Here is a 12,303-nt window from a genome sequence, read left to right as displayed (position 1 = left end):
AAAGTGGTTTTACCAAAGCTGGCGCGCTTCCTAAAGCGGCTGCCTCCAAGGGCAAATAGGGGTCAGGGCGCGGCCATGTTGCCTCACAGGTGGAGGTGGGAAATCCGGCACCCAGACGTCCCCACGGGCTCTTCCACCCGCTGCTGCGCCTGCGCGTCAGGGGTACGGGGAGCCGAGCGGAAGTGCGGCGAGCGGAAGTGCGGCGGGCGGGTAGCCGAAGGTGCACGAGGAGCTTCAGTCCTTGACTTTGGTCTGGTGGCCCAGCAGAACCCCCGGAAGCCCTGTGGTGAGGCCCGAGGTCTGAGTTCAGGACTGGGTGCTGAGGAGGAGGCTGGGTGGGCACAGTGACCCTGGGCTGGAAGGTCCCTGGGTGGTTTGATTCAGCGTCTGAGGTGGGTGAGAGATAGTGCCCCGGATGGGAGCGTGGTTTGTTGGAAGTTTTTGTGGGGGCGGGGTGTCTCATTGAGCCTGGGGGACAAGACCTGTGATGATAAAGGCAGAATACCTTTTTCTAATTAATTCGTTTATTTTGAGAGAGAGAGAGAGAGAACGCCAGTCGGGAAGGGGCAGAGAGAGAGAAGAGAGAGCGAGAGAAAGAATCCCAAGCTGGCTCTGCCGTGTTAGCACGGAGCCCGATTTAGGGTTCGAACTCACAAACCGCCCCATAAAGGGAGAATTTCTGGCAGGGGGATGGAAGAGCTGTTTGACAGATGCTCGACCTGTACGTTGCACGGTAAAATTTGCTTTATGTATATTAAACTACATCCTAAAAAGTTTTTCAAAAGGAATAAAGTAGGGGGCGCTTGGGTGGCTCAGTCACTTAAGTATCGGATTCTTGATTTCAGATCAGGTCATGATCTCACTGGTTGGTGAAGAGAGCCCATTTGGGGCCCTGTGCACGCTTGCGCGCGTGATGGCTCACACTCTCAAAATAAATAAACTTAAAAAAAAAAAAAAAGGAATAAAGTTCTGATACAAGGCACAGGCCAGATGCACCTCGAAAACATTGTGCTAAGTGAAGATCATTTCCTACAGATGATAGATTTCTTTTATAGAAAATGTCCCGAGTGAGCAAATGTATGGAAACAGAGTAAGTTCATGTTGCCCAGAGATGGGAAGGATAAAGCTACTTAGGGTGATGGCTGAGGGCTACAAGGTTTTTTGTTTTTGTTTTTTTTTGTGGTGATTGAAATATTTAAAAAATGGTTGTGTTAATACGTGCACAGCTGTATGATAAACCACTGAAACCAGTGTGCACTGTGGGGTGCAGAGTGGGGTGTCTGGGTGGCTCAGTTGGTTAAGCATCCAACTTCGGCTCAGGTCATGATCTCGCAGTTTGTGAGTTTGAGCCCCATGTTGGGCTCTGTGCTCACAGCTCAGAGCCTGGAGCCTGCTTCGGATTCTGTGTCTTCCTCTCTCTCTGCTCTTTCCCCGCTTGCCCTCTGTCTCTCAAAAATAAATAAACATTAAAAAAATTAAAATCTTACAAAGTAGTGGCTCCTGGGTGGCTCAGTTGGTTAAGCATTTGACTCTTGATCTCAGCTCAGACCTTGACCTCAGGGTCATAAGTTCAAGTCCCGCCTTGGGCTTCACATTGGGTATGGAGCCTACTTAAAAAAAAGAAAAGAAAAATCTTACAAAATTCTGGGACATAAAACAAATCTAAACCAAGGAAAGAAATTACACAGTCTTTGACTGTAATGGGATGAAGCTAGAAGTCAGTAGCAAAAAGATATTAGGAAATTCTCCTAAATAATCTGAACTCAGAAAACACTTCTGAATAAACATGAGTCAAAGTGGAAGTCTTTAATCAGGTACCATCTTGAACTGATTTAATAAGTGGTACATGTCCAACTTTGTGGGATGCAGCTAAAGCAGTGTTTACAGGCAAACAAAGCTTGAAATGCTTCTATGGATCTTGTGTAACTTTGCCAAACAACTTTATTAATTTTAGGAGCTCTTATTATTTATTTATTTTTCAAAGAAACCATCTATTTTCCATCAATTGTATTTCAATTTTGTTTCACAGATTGTACAGGAACAGCTTAAGACCACTCAGTGGTCATTACTACCCATTCGGTGGCCTGAACAGGGGGAGCCGCACCCCAGTCTTCATCGGGGTGCTGAGCACTCCAGTCTTTGGTGGGGAATTGCTGAAAAGGCACGGAGGCACATGCCTGCCTGCAGAGCAGGTCTGGGACCACAGGTGGAGCAGCCATGAACTCAGGAGCCAGAGCAGTCCATTCACCCTGAAATTCTTCCTTGGTCAGTAGTTAAAACTATTTAAAAGTAAAAAAAATTATTTTTTTAATAATAATATTACTTATTTATTTTTACATAAATATAAATTTTATATAATAAAACCAAAAAAATTTATTTTTAAATTCCATCTAGTTTTCTATGTAAATGACCTTGTCATTTGTGAGGGAAGTGAACTTTACTTCTTTTCCAGAGGAGAGACCTTTTATTTCTTTTTCTTCCCTGACTAGCGCAACCAGAACAAGGTAGACTAGAAGTGGAGAGAAATCCTAATTTTAATCCTGATATGAGAGCAGAGCACTCAGTATTTCATTGTTAAATATAACCTTAGCTGTAGGAGTGCCTGGGTGGCTCAGTCGATTAAGCGACTCTTGATTTTGGCTCAGGTCATGATCTCATAGTTTTGTGAGTTTGAGCCCTGCATCAGGTTCTATGCTGGCAACGAGGAGCCTCCTTGGAATTCTCTCTTCCTCTCTCTCTGCCCCTCCCCCACTCACACTGTCTCTGTGTCTCTCAAAATAAATAAATAAACTTAAATATACAATGTTAGCTGTATGTTTTCATTGATTTTCTTTGTGAGGTTGAGGGTGAGGAAGTTCCCTTCTGTTACCAGTTTGCTGGGAGGTTTTTTTTTTTTTTCTTTTTCAGAAATGGATGCTGGCATTTGTCTAAAGCTTTTTGTATGTCTATTGAGATGATCATGGGACTCTTCATTTTAGTTTCTTAATGTGGTCAATTACATACATGGCTTGAGTTTTTTGTGGTTTTTTTTTTTAATTTTTTTTTTTCAACGTATTTTATTTATTTTTGGGACAGAGAGAGACAAAGCATGAACGGGGGAGGGGCAGAGAGAGAGGGAGACACAGAATCGGAAACAGGCTCCAGGCTCCGAGCCATCAGCCCAGAGCCTGACGCGGGGCTCGAACTCACGGACCGCGAGATCGTGACCTGGCTGAAGTCGGACGCTTAACCGACTGCGCCACCCAGGCGCCCCGACATGGCTTGAGTTTTGAATGTTCTTCTAATCTTGAATTCCTACGATCAAGTACAGTAAAACCTTGGATTGCGAGTAACTTGTTCTGTGAGTGTTCTACAAGATGAGCAAATATTTCTAATAAACTTTAACTTGATAAACGAGCAATGTCTTGCAATACTACTAGTACTTGATGCCAAGTGTCACGTGATCACAATTCGTTCTTCTCTCTCTCTCTCTCTCTCTCTCTCCCTGCGGGATTGTGGGTGATTGTCAATGCAGTGTCACATTTCCGTGAAATCCTCAAGAGGAGGTAAAAGCAAGTGTCATTGGATAGGTTCCTTGTTAAAGTTGAACGAAAAGAAAAAGATTCCATTGAGCGAATAGATGGCAGTGATTCTGTTAGTGATGGTGAGAGTCGTTCTACACAATAACCGTTCTCTCGTCTCCCTCACACCGGCCATGAAAGTTTTCAAAGGTAAGTGCATGCTAATTTGTTTATATTTCTTTGTATTCTATATTTTCTTTACTGTTTTGTATTATATTACAGTATTGTAATCACGTTTATATGGATGTTTTTGGGTTGTGGAACGAATCATCTGAATTTTATTTTTTAAGGGGAAATTCACTTTGATATCCAAGTGCTTTGGATTACAAGCATGTTTCTGGAACGAATTATGCTCGCAAACCAAGGTTTTACTGTACCCTGCATCAAAGATGTCTTTTATTTTATTTATTTATTTATTATTTTTTTTAATATATGAAATTTACTGTCAAATTGGTTTCCATACAACACCCAGTGCTCATCCCAAAAGGTGCCCTCCTCAATACCCATTACCCACCCTGCCCTCCCTCCCACCCCCCATCAACCCTCAGTTTGTTCTCAGTTTTTAACAGTCTCTTATGCTTTAGCTCTCTCCCACTCTAACCTCTTTTTTTTTTTTCCTTCCCCTCCCCCATGGGTTTCTGTTACGTTTCTCAGGATCCACATAAGAGTGAAACCATATGGTATCTGTCTTTCTCTGTATGGCTTATTTCACTTAGCATCACACTCTCCAGTTCCATCCACGTTGCTACAAAAGGCCATATTTCATTTTTTCTCATTGCCACGTAGTATTCCATTGTGTATATAAACCACAATTTCTTTATCCATTCATCAGTTGTTGGACTGTCTTGTCTTTTAAAATACATTGTGGCATTTTATTTGCTAATGTTTGGTTAATGAGAGATGCTAATCTATAGATTTCTTGTAATGGTTTTGGTGTCAGAGGAGTGCTAGATTCATAGAGTAAGTTGGGATATATCCCTTCCTCTTTAAATTTGGTTAGCGTTTGCTAGAATTGGTTTGAATCTCATTATTCCTCTCCCCACCTGGTCATGCAGTGGCATCTACATGCCCTGGGTCAGCCAGGATGTTCTCCCAGACCAGGCGAACATGATCTGAGGCCTCAGAGTCCCTGGTGGGACCACCCACACATGCCAAGTGACCCTTCCCTGACCTCTGTAGACTGAGGCCGGTTCTGAGATCTCAAAGGTTGCTGCAAGAGCAGAAGCCAGCCCAACCCCCACCTGACTTCACGTGGACACCCTGCAGAAATGTGACCAGAGAGTCCGATTGAAAGGAAGTGGAAGATCATAAATTCTGCATGTGGGGCCCCAGCGTCTGTGTTAGTAGATCCATAGGTGATTGGTCTGTACATTAAAGTTGGAGAAGCTATGCTTGGCAAAGTGGTTCTCAGCGCTGACGTCCTGTTGTGATCCCTGGGTAGTGTTGGGAACTACCATCGCCTGTGTGCCTCCTCTAGCGATTCTGTCATTTGGTCTTGGCAGGGCCCAGAATCAGCACTGGTTTAATAAAGTAGTCCAGGTGCAGGGTTCAATAAAGTAGCCCAGGTAATCCTACTGTGAAGCTCCCAAGGAGATAGGTTTCTGAGTAGTGAGTCCATACTGTAGTCTATGGGAGGTAAGGGGGGCCCTGCTCTCCATGGGCTTTTTAAAAAAGTGTTTTCTAGTTGTTATTTTTATTTTTGTTATACAATCATAGGATAACACTTTGTGTATTATTTCGCAACTTGCTCATTTCACTTCAGAATCTATCATGTGATGTTTTCATACCAAATGGTTAATGGCTGTAATGCTTAGTCAGTCACTCTCCTCTGGTAGGCTCCAGGTTAGAGAGTGTTACAGAGAAAAACTCATACTAAAGTTAAACCTTAACTAGTCTGTAAGAAGCTACAGTTAGCATAAAAATACAGCATGAAAGTAACTTTAACATTTCCGGCCACACGATCGCTAAGACCCAAACTGGGATTAGATACCCCACTATGCTTAGCCCTAAACATAGATAGTCTAACTGAACAAAACTATCTGCCAGAGAACTACTAGCAACAGCTTAAAACTCAAAGGACTTGGCGGTGCTTTATATCCCTCTAGAGGAGCCTGTTCTATAATCGGTAAACCCCGATACACCTCACCATCTCTTGCTAATTCAGCCTATATACCACCATCTTCAGCAAACCCTAGAAAGGAAGAAAAGTAAGCACAAGTATCTTAACACAAAAAAGTTAGGTCAAGGTGTAGCCCATGAGATGGGAAGCAATGGGCTACATTTTCTATAACTAGAATACCCACGAAAATCCTTACGAAACTAAGGACTAAAGGAGGATTTAGTAGTAAATTTGAGAATAGAGAGCTCAATTGAATCAGGCCATGAAGTACGCACACACCGCCCGTCACCCTCCTCAAGTGACAAAACCCTTAAAGAAACCTATTCAAACCACTAAACCCACAAGAGGAGATAAGTCGTAACAAGGTAAGCATACTGGAAAGTGTGCTTGGATAAACAAGATGTAGCTTAAACAAAGCATCTGGCTTACACCCAGAAGATTTCATATTAAACTCACCATCTTGAGCCAAAGCTAGCCCAAACACCCATAAATTCAATTAACACTAGACAGTAAAATAAAACATTTAGTTACCCTTAAAAGTATAGGAGACAGAAATTTAACTTGGCGCTATAGAGAAAGTACCGCAAGGGAAAGATGAAAGAAAAATTAAAAGCACTACACAGCAAAGATTACCCCTTGTACCTTTTGCACAATGAATTAGCTAGAACAACCTAACAAAGAGAACTTTAGCTAGGCCCCCTGAAACCAGACGAGTTACCCATGAATAATCTTTACAGGATGAACTCGTCTATGTTGCAAAATAGTGAGAAGATTTGTGGGTAGAGATGAAAAGCCTAATGAGCCTGGTGATAGCTGGTTACCCAGAAGAGAATTTTAGTTCAACTTTAAACTTACCCCAAAAACTTCCTAAAATTCTAATGTAAGTTTAAAATATAATCTAAAAAGGTACAGCTTTTTAGAACTAGGATACAGCCTTTTTTAGAGAGTAAGCACAAACATAAACCATAGTTGGCTTAAAAGCAGCTATCAATTAAGAAAGCATTCAAGCTCAACAGTCAAAACACCTAATGTCAAAAAATGCAGCTAACTCCTAATTTAATACTGGGTTAATCTATTCAACGATAGAAGCAATAATGCTAATATGAGTAACAAGAAATACTTCTCCTTGCATAAGCTTATATCAGAGCGGATAACCACTGATAGTTAACAAGATAAATATAGCCTAACCATAAACTGAATATCAAACCAATTGTTAACCCAACACAGGCATGCAAATAAGGAAAGATTAAAAGAAGTAAAAGGAACTCAGCAAACACAAGCCCTGCCTGTTTACCAAAAACATCACCTCTAGCATTTCTAGTATTAGAGGCACTGTCTGCCTGGTGACATTAGTTAAACGGCTGCGGTATCCTGACCGTGCAAAGGTAGCATAATCACTTGTTCCCTAAATAGGGACTTGTACTAATGGCCACAGAGGGCTTTACTGTCTCTTACTTCCAATCCGTGAAATTGACCTTCCTGTGAAGAGGCGGGAATATTACAAGACGAGAAGACCCTATGGAACTTTAATTAACTGACTCAAAGAGACCTTATCAATCAACCGACAGGGACAACAGACCTCTACATGAGTCAACAATTTAGGTTGGGGTGACCTCGGAGAAGAAAACAACCTCCGAGTGATTTACATCTAGACTAACCAGTCGAAAGCATCGCATCACTTATTGATCCAAAAACTTGATCAACGGAACAAGTTACCCTAGGGATAACAGCGCAATCCTATTTCAGAGTCCATATCAACAGTAGGGTTTACGACCTCGATGTTGGATCAGGACATCCTGATGGTGCAGCAGCTATCAAAGGTTCATTTGTTCGGGGCACCTGGGTGGCTCAGTCGGTTGGGCGTCCGACTTCAGCTCAGGTCACGATCTCGCGGTCCGTGAGTTCGAGCCCCGCGTCGGGCTCTGGGCTGATGGCTCAGAGCCTGGAGCCTGCTTCCGATTCTGTGTCTCCCTCTCTCTCTGCCCCTCCCCCATTCATGCTCTGTCTCTGTCTCAAAAATAAATAAACGTTAAAAAAAATAAAAAAAAAAAAAAAGGTTCGTTTGTTCAACGATTAAAGTCCTACGTGATCTGAGTTCAGATCAGAGTAATCCAGGTCGGTTTCTATCTATTAAATAATTTCTCCCAGTACAAAAGGACAAGAGAAATAAGGCCCACTTTACCAAAGCGCCTTTAACCAAATAGATGATATAATCTTAATCTAGACAGTTTATTCAACAACATCACCCATAGAGCTCGGGTTTGTTAGGGTGGCAGAGCCCGGTAATTGCATAAAACTTAAACTTTTACTATCAGAGGTTCAATTCCTCTTCCTAACAATATGTTCATAATCAACATCCTCTCACTAATTATCCCCATTCTCCTTGCCGTAGCCTTCCTAACCCTAGTTGAACGCAAAGTACTAAGATATATACAACTCCGCAAAGGACCAAACATTGTAGGACCATACAGCCCGCTCCAACCTATTGCAGACGCCGTAAAACTCTTCACTAAAGAACCTCTCCGACCCCTTACATCTTCCATATATATTCATATTCATCATAGCACCCATCCTAGCCCTCACGCTAGACCTCACCATGTGAATCCCCTTACCCATACCATATCCACTTATTAACATAAATCTAGGAGTACTATTTATGCTAACTATATCAAGCCTCGCCATCTACTCTATCCTATGATCAGGATGAGCTTCAAATTCCAAATACGCCCTAATTGGAGCCCTAACTGTAGCCCAATCTCATACGAAGTCACACTTGCCATTATTCTATCAGTACTGCTAAAATAAATGGATCCTTTACACTAGTCACACTAATTACCACCCAAGAGTACATCTGACTATTCCTGCATGACCTCTAGCCATAATATCATTCATCTCAACACTAGCAGAAACCAACCGAGCTCTATTCGACCTAACAGAAGGGGAATCAGAACTGTTTTCAGGGGAATCTCAGTTTTCCCCTACAATAAGCAATAAACAGCCTTATGCACCTGCCCTTATATGGAGAGGTGCTTTGGGTATAATGCACTAGAGCCCAGATGTGGGATTGCTATGGTCTGTGTCTTTCCCAAATTGGGGGTAAAATACATGTATCATAACATTGACCCTTTGAACCACTTTAAGGGTGCAATGCTGTGGCATGTAGTCTATTCATAACACTGTGCCACCATCACCATTATCTTGGTCCATGACATTTCCATCACTGCAAAAGGACCTCCCATACTCATTAATCAGTTCACTCCTATTCCCTCCTTCCCCAACCATGGGAACTACTAATATGCTTTCTATCTCTATGAATGTGACTGTTATGTATAGTTCTTATAAATGGAGTCCCATAAAATGTGGCCTTTTATTTCTGGCTTCTTTCCCTTCGCATACGGTTTTCCAGATTCATCCACGTTGTACTGTTTATAAGTCTTTTATTCCTTTTTATAGCTGAAAAAGTTTCTCATTGTATGTTTATGCGATGTTTTCTTTCCACCTTTAGCTATTATAAATAATGCTGCTGTGAACTTTCTTGTAAACTTTTTGTTTCAATATCTTTTTCAGCTCTTTTATTCATGGAGGTATAATTGACATATACTGTTATATTAGTTTCAAGTTTATAACATAATGATTTGATATTTGTATATATTGCAAAATGATCGCCACAGTAAGTCTAGTTAACATCTGTCATCATATTGTTTACAAATTTTGTTGTGTGTGATGAGAACTTCTAAGATCTACTCTTAGGCACTTTTAAATGTGCAGTATATTATTATTAACCATAATTACCATGCTGTACATTACATCTCTATGTCTTAATTATTTTATACCTGGACGTTTGTATCTTTGATGTCCTTCACCTCTTTCTTTGTTTCTTTCTTTGTTTCTTTCTTTCTTTCTTTCTTTCTTTCTTTCTTTCTTTCTATTTTAGAGAGAGAGAGCAAGCAGGGAAGAGGGGCAGAGGGAGAGAGAGAGAGAGAGAGGGAGAATCTTAAGTAGGTTCCATGCTCAGTGGAGTGGGACCCGATGTGGGGCTTAATCCCATGACCCTGGGATCATGACCTGAGCCGAAATCAAGAGTCGGATGCTCAAAGGATTGAGCCACCCAGGCAACCCTCACCCCTTTATTTCTTTAGAGTACATTTCTAAGGGTGGAATTGTTTGGTCACATTTAACTTACAGAATAACCCCAGTGGCTGCCCCATTTTCCATCCCCACCACTAATGTATGAGGGTTCCAATTTCTTCACATCCTCACCAAAATGTCTTATTTTTAAGGTTTCTTTTTTTTCATTTTTTAAAGTTTTTCATTTATTTAAGGAATTTCTATACCAAACATGGGTCTCGAACTTATGACCCTAAGATCAGGAGTTGCATATTCCTCTGACTGAGCCAGCCAGGGACCCTTAAGGTTTTGTTTTATAGAATACCAATTGTGGTGGGTTTAAGTGGTATTCACTGTGGATTGTTAGTGCCTTTTTTTTAAATTATGGTAAAATATACATAACTTAAAATTTACCACTTTGATACTTTTTATAAAGTAAGCTCTATGCCCAACATATGACTGTAAGTCCTAAACCTCAGATCAAGAGTTGCACACTCTACCTACTGAGCCAGCCAGACCCTCACCATTTTTATCATTTACAAGTATACAGTGACAATAAGTACATTCCCATTATTTAATGTGCAGCTGTCATCACTATCCATTTATGGACCTTTTCCCACATCTCAGCCCTAAAACTCTATACCCATCAAACAATAACTTCCCATTTTCCCTCCCCCTAGTTCCTGACAACCATGATTTTACTTTGTATGAACTTGACCTCTCCAGGTACTTCATTTAAGTGGAATCATCCAGTATTTGTGCTTTGCGTCTGACTTCTTAGATGTAGCATAATGTCCTCTGAGTTCATCCAGGTTGTAACCTATATCAGAATTTTGTTCTTTTATAAAGCTGAATAATACTCGAGTGTGTGTGTGTGTGTGTGTGTGTACACACCATATTTTGTTCATTCGTCGATAGACATTTGGTTTATTTCCATGTTTTGGCTATTGTGAATAATGCTGCTTTGAGCATTGGTGTAAAATATGCTTGAATTCCTGCTTTCCATTCTTTTGGGTATATACCCAGAAATGAAATTGCTGGATCACGTGGTAATTTTATGCTTAATTTTGTGAGGAGCTGCCGTGCTATTTTCTATAGCAGCTGCACCATTTTACATTTCCACAAACAGTGCTCATGTGTTCAAATTTCCCTATGTTCTCACCAGAACTTTTTTTTTTTTTGCTTTTGTAAGTAGCAATTCTAATGGGTATAGCTCATTGTTGTTTTGATTTGCATTTCCTTGGTGACTAATGGCATTGAGTGTCATTTCATGTGCTTGTTGGCCATCTGTGTACTGTTTTAGAGAAATACCTGTTTAATCCTGTAGCCATTGAAAAAAATCTTCTAATGTTTATTTATTTTTGAAAGAGAGAGAAAGGGCGAGCATCAGAGGGGCAGAGAGAGAGGGAGACACAGAATCTGAGGCAGGCTCCAGGCTCTGAGCTGTCAGCACAGAGCCCAACCCAGGGCTCAAATCCATGGACCACGAGATCATGACTTGAACCAAAGTCAGACACTTAACCGACTGAGCCACCCAGGCACCCCTAGCCATTTATAAATTGTGTTTCTGTTTTGTTGTTCAGTTATAAGAGCTCTTTATATTTTGGATACTACCCTCTGATCAGATATATGATTGGCAAGTGTTTTCTTTCTTCCTGTTGGGTGTCTTTTCACTCTCTTGATAGTATTTTTGATGTACAAAGGTTTTTAATCATGATGAAGTGCAGTTTATATAGGTTTTCTTCGTGTCTTGTGCTTTTGCTGTCATGTCTATGAAACCACGATCAAATCTGAAATCATCACGATGGACCTTTATATTTTCTTTTGACGTTCATAGATTTAGCTCTTATATTTTACAATGTTTGCCCATCACCTCTCCATTGCCATTATTCCCTTTGTTACCATTACACCCTGTATACCTTTTCCACCCAGATCCTAATAACTAACTCTCTTACTCTTAACTTCCCTGCACACTTAATCCCCTCATAATCTTAAACCTGGCCTTGCACTTTAACTCCTGAGCAGCATTGAACACCCTTTTGCCTTTTATCCTCTTCCTGCGTGTTGTCTGTACCCCACACCTCCAGGTCCTCACATCACCCTGCTATCCTGTTCTCCCACTTCCTGTGTGCCTCCTTCTTATCCTACTATATCACATACCCACATGCTGTCACTTTCCAAACTCTACAGTTGTAAACATTAGCCACTGCTTGTTTCCAATGAATGCCCACAGGTAGGAGTGTTCGCAGAGATCAGATCAAAGATCTGAGATCAGAGATCCGCGTCAGATCAAAGAGAGACAAACCATGAGATGTATATTTCCAGCAAGCTAACAGATAAGTTAAACAGTGAAAATTTTCTGGGGTTGGGCTTTTGAGGAGTTCCAGAGACATTCTTGCCCCCTCCAGTGGCTGCTAGTTTGCTGATTTTCAGTGTTACTCTAGTTGCTAGGTGGTTGTTTTTCAAGACTACCATGGAGCTGAAGAGATGAGGTTAGGGTTTGGACAAGTTACCGTG

General features: G+C 41.2%; 1 long non-coding RNA gene and 1 pseudogene across 1 annotated transcript in view; both read left to right on the top strand.

Annotated features, from left to right (window-relative positions):
• The first annotated feature begins 209 nt into the window (after positions 1-209).
• LOC144614611 (uncharacterized) overlaps positions 210-12,303 on the top strand; it is a 78,920-nt gene continuing 66,826 nt past the window's right edge. Inside the window, exons 1-3 of the long non-coding RNA XR_013552485.2 lie at positions 210-298; positions 2,030-2,265; positions 3,515-3,710. This is a non-coding gene — a long non-coding RNA (uncharacterized LOC144614611). The remainder of the gene's footprint in view (positions 299-2,029; positions 2,266-3,514; positions 3,711-12,303) is intronic.
• Positions 5,442-6,077, top strand: LOC144614724 (18S ribosomal RNA; annotated as a pseudogene).

The sequence above is a fragment of the Panthera onca genome, chromosome E2, assembly GCF_046562875.1.
Source record: "Panthera onca isolate mPanOnc1 chromosome E2, mPanOnc1 haplotype 2, whole genome shotgun sequence".
In the NCBI taxonomy this organism is placed as follows: Eukaryota; Metazoa; Chordata; class Mammalia; order Carnivora; family Felidae; genus Panthera; species Panthera onca.
Note: the sequence above shows the minus strand (reverse complement) of the source record. Positions and strands in the feature narration are given on the sequence as shown.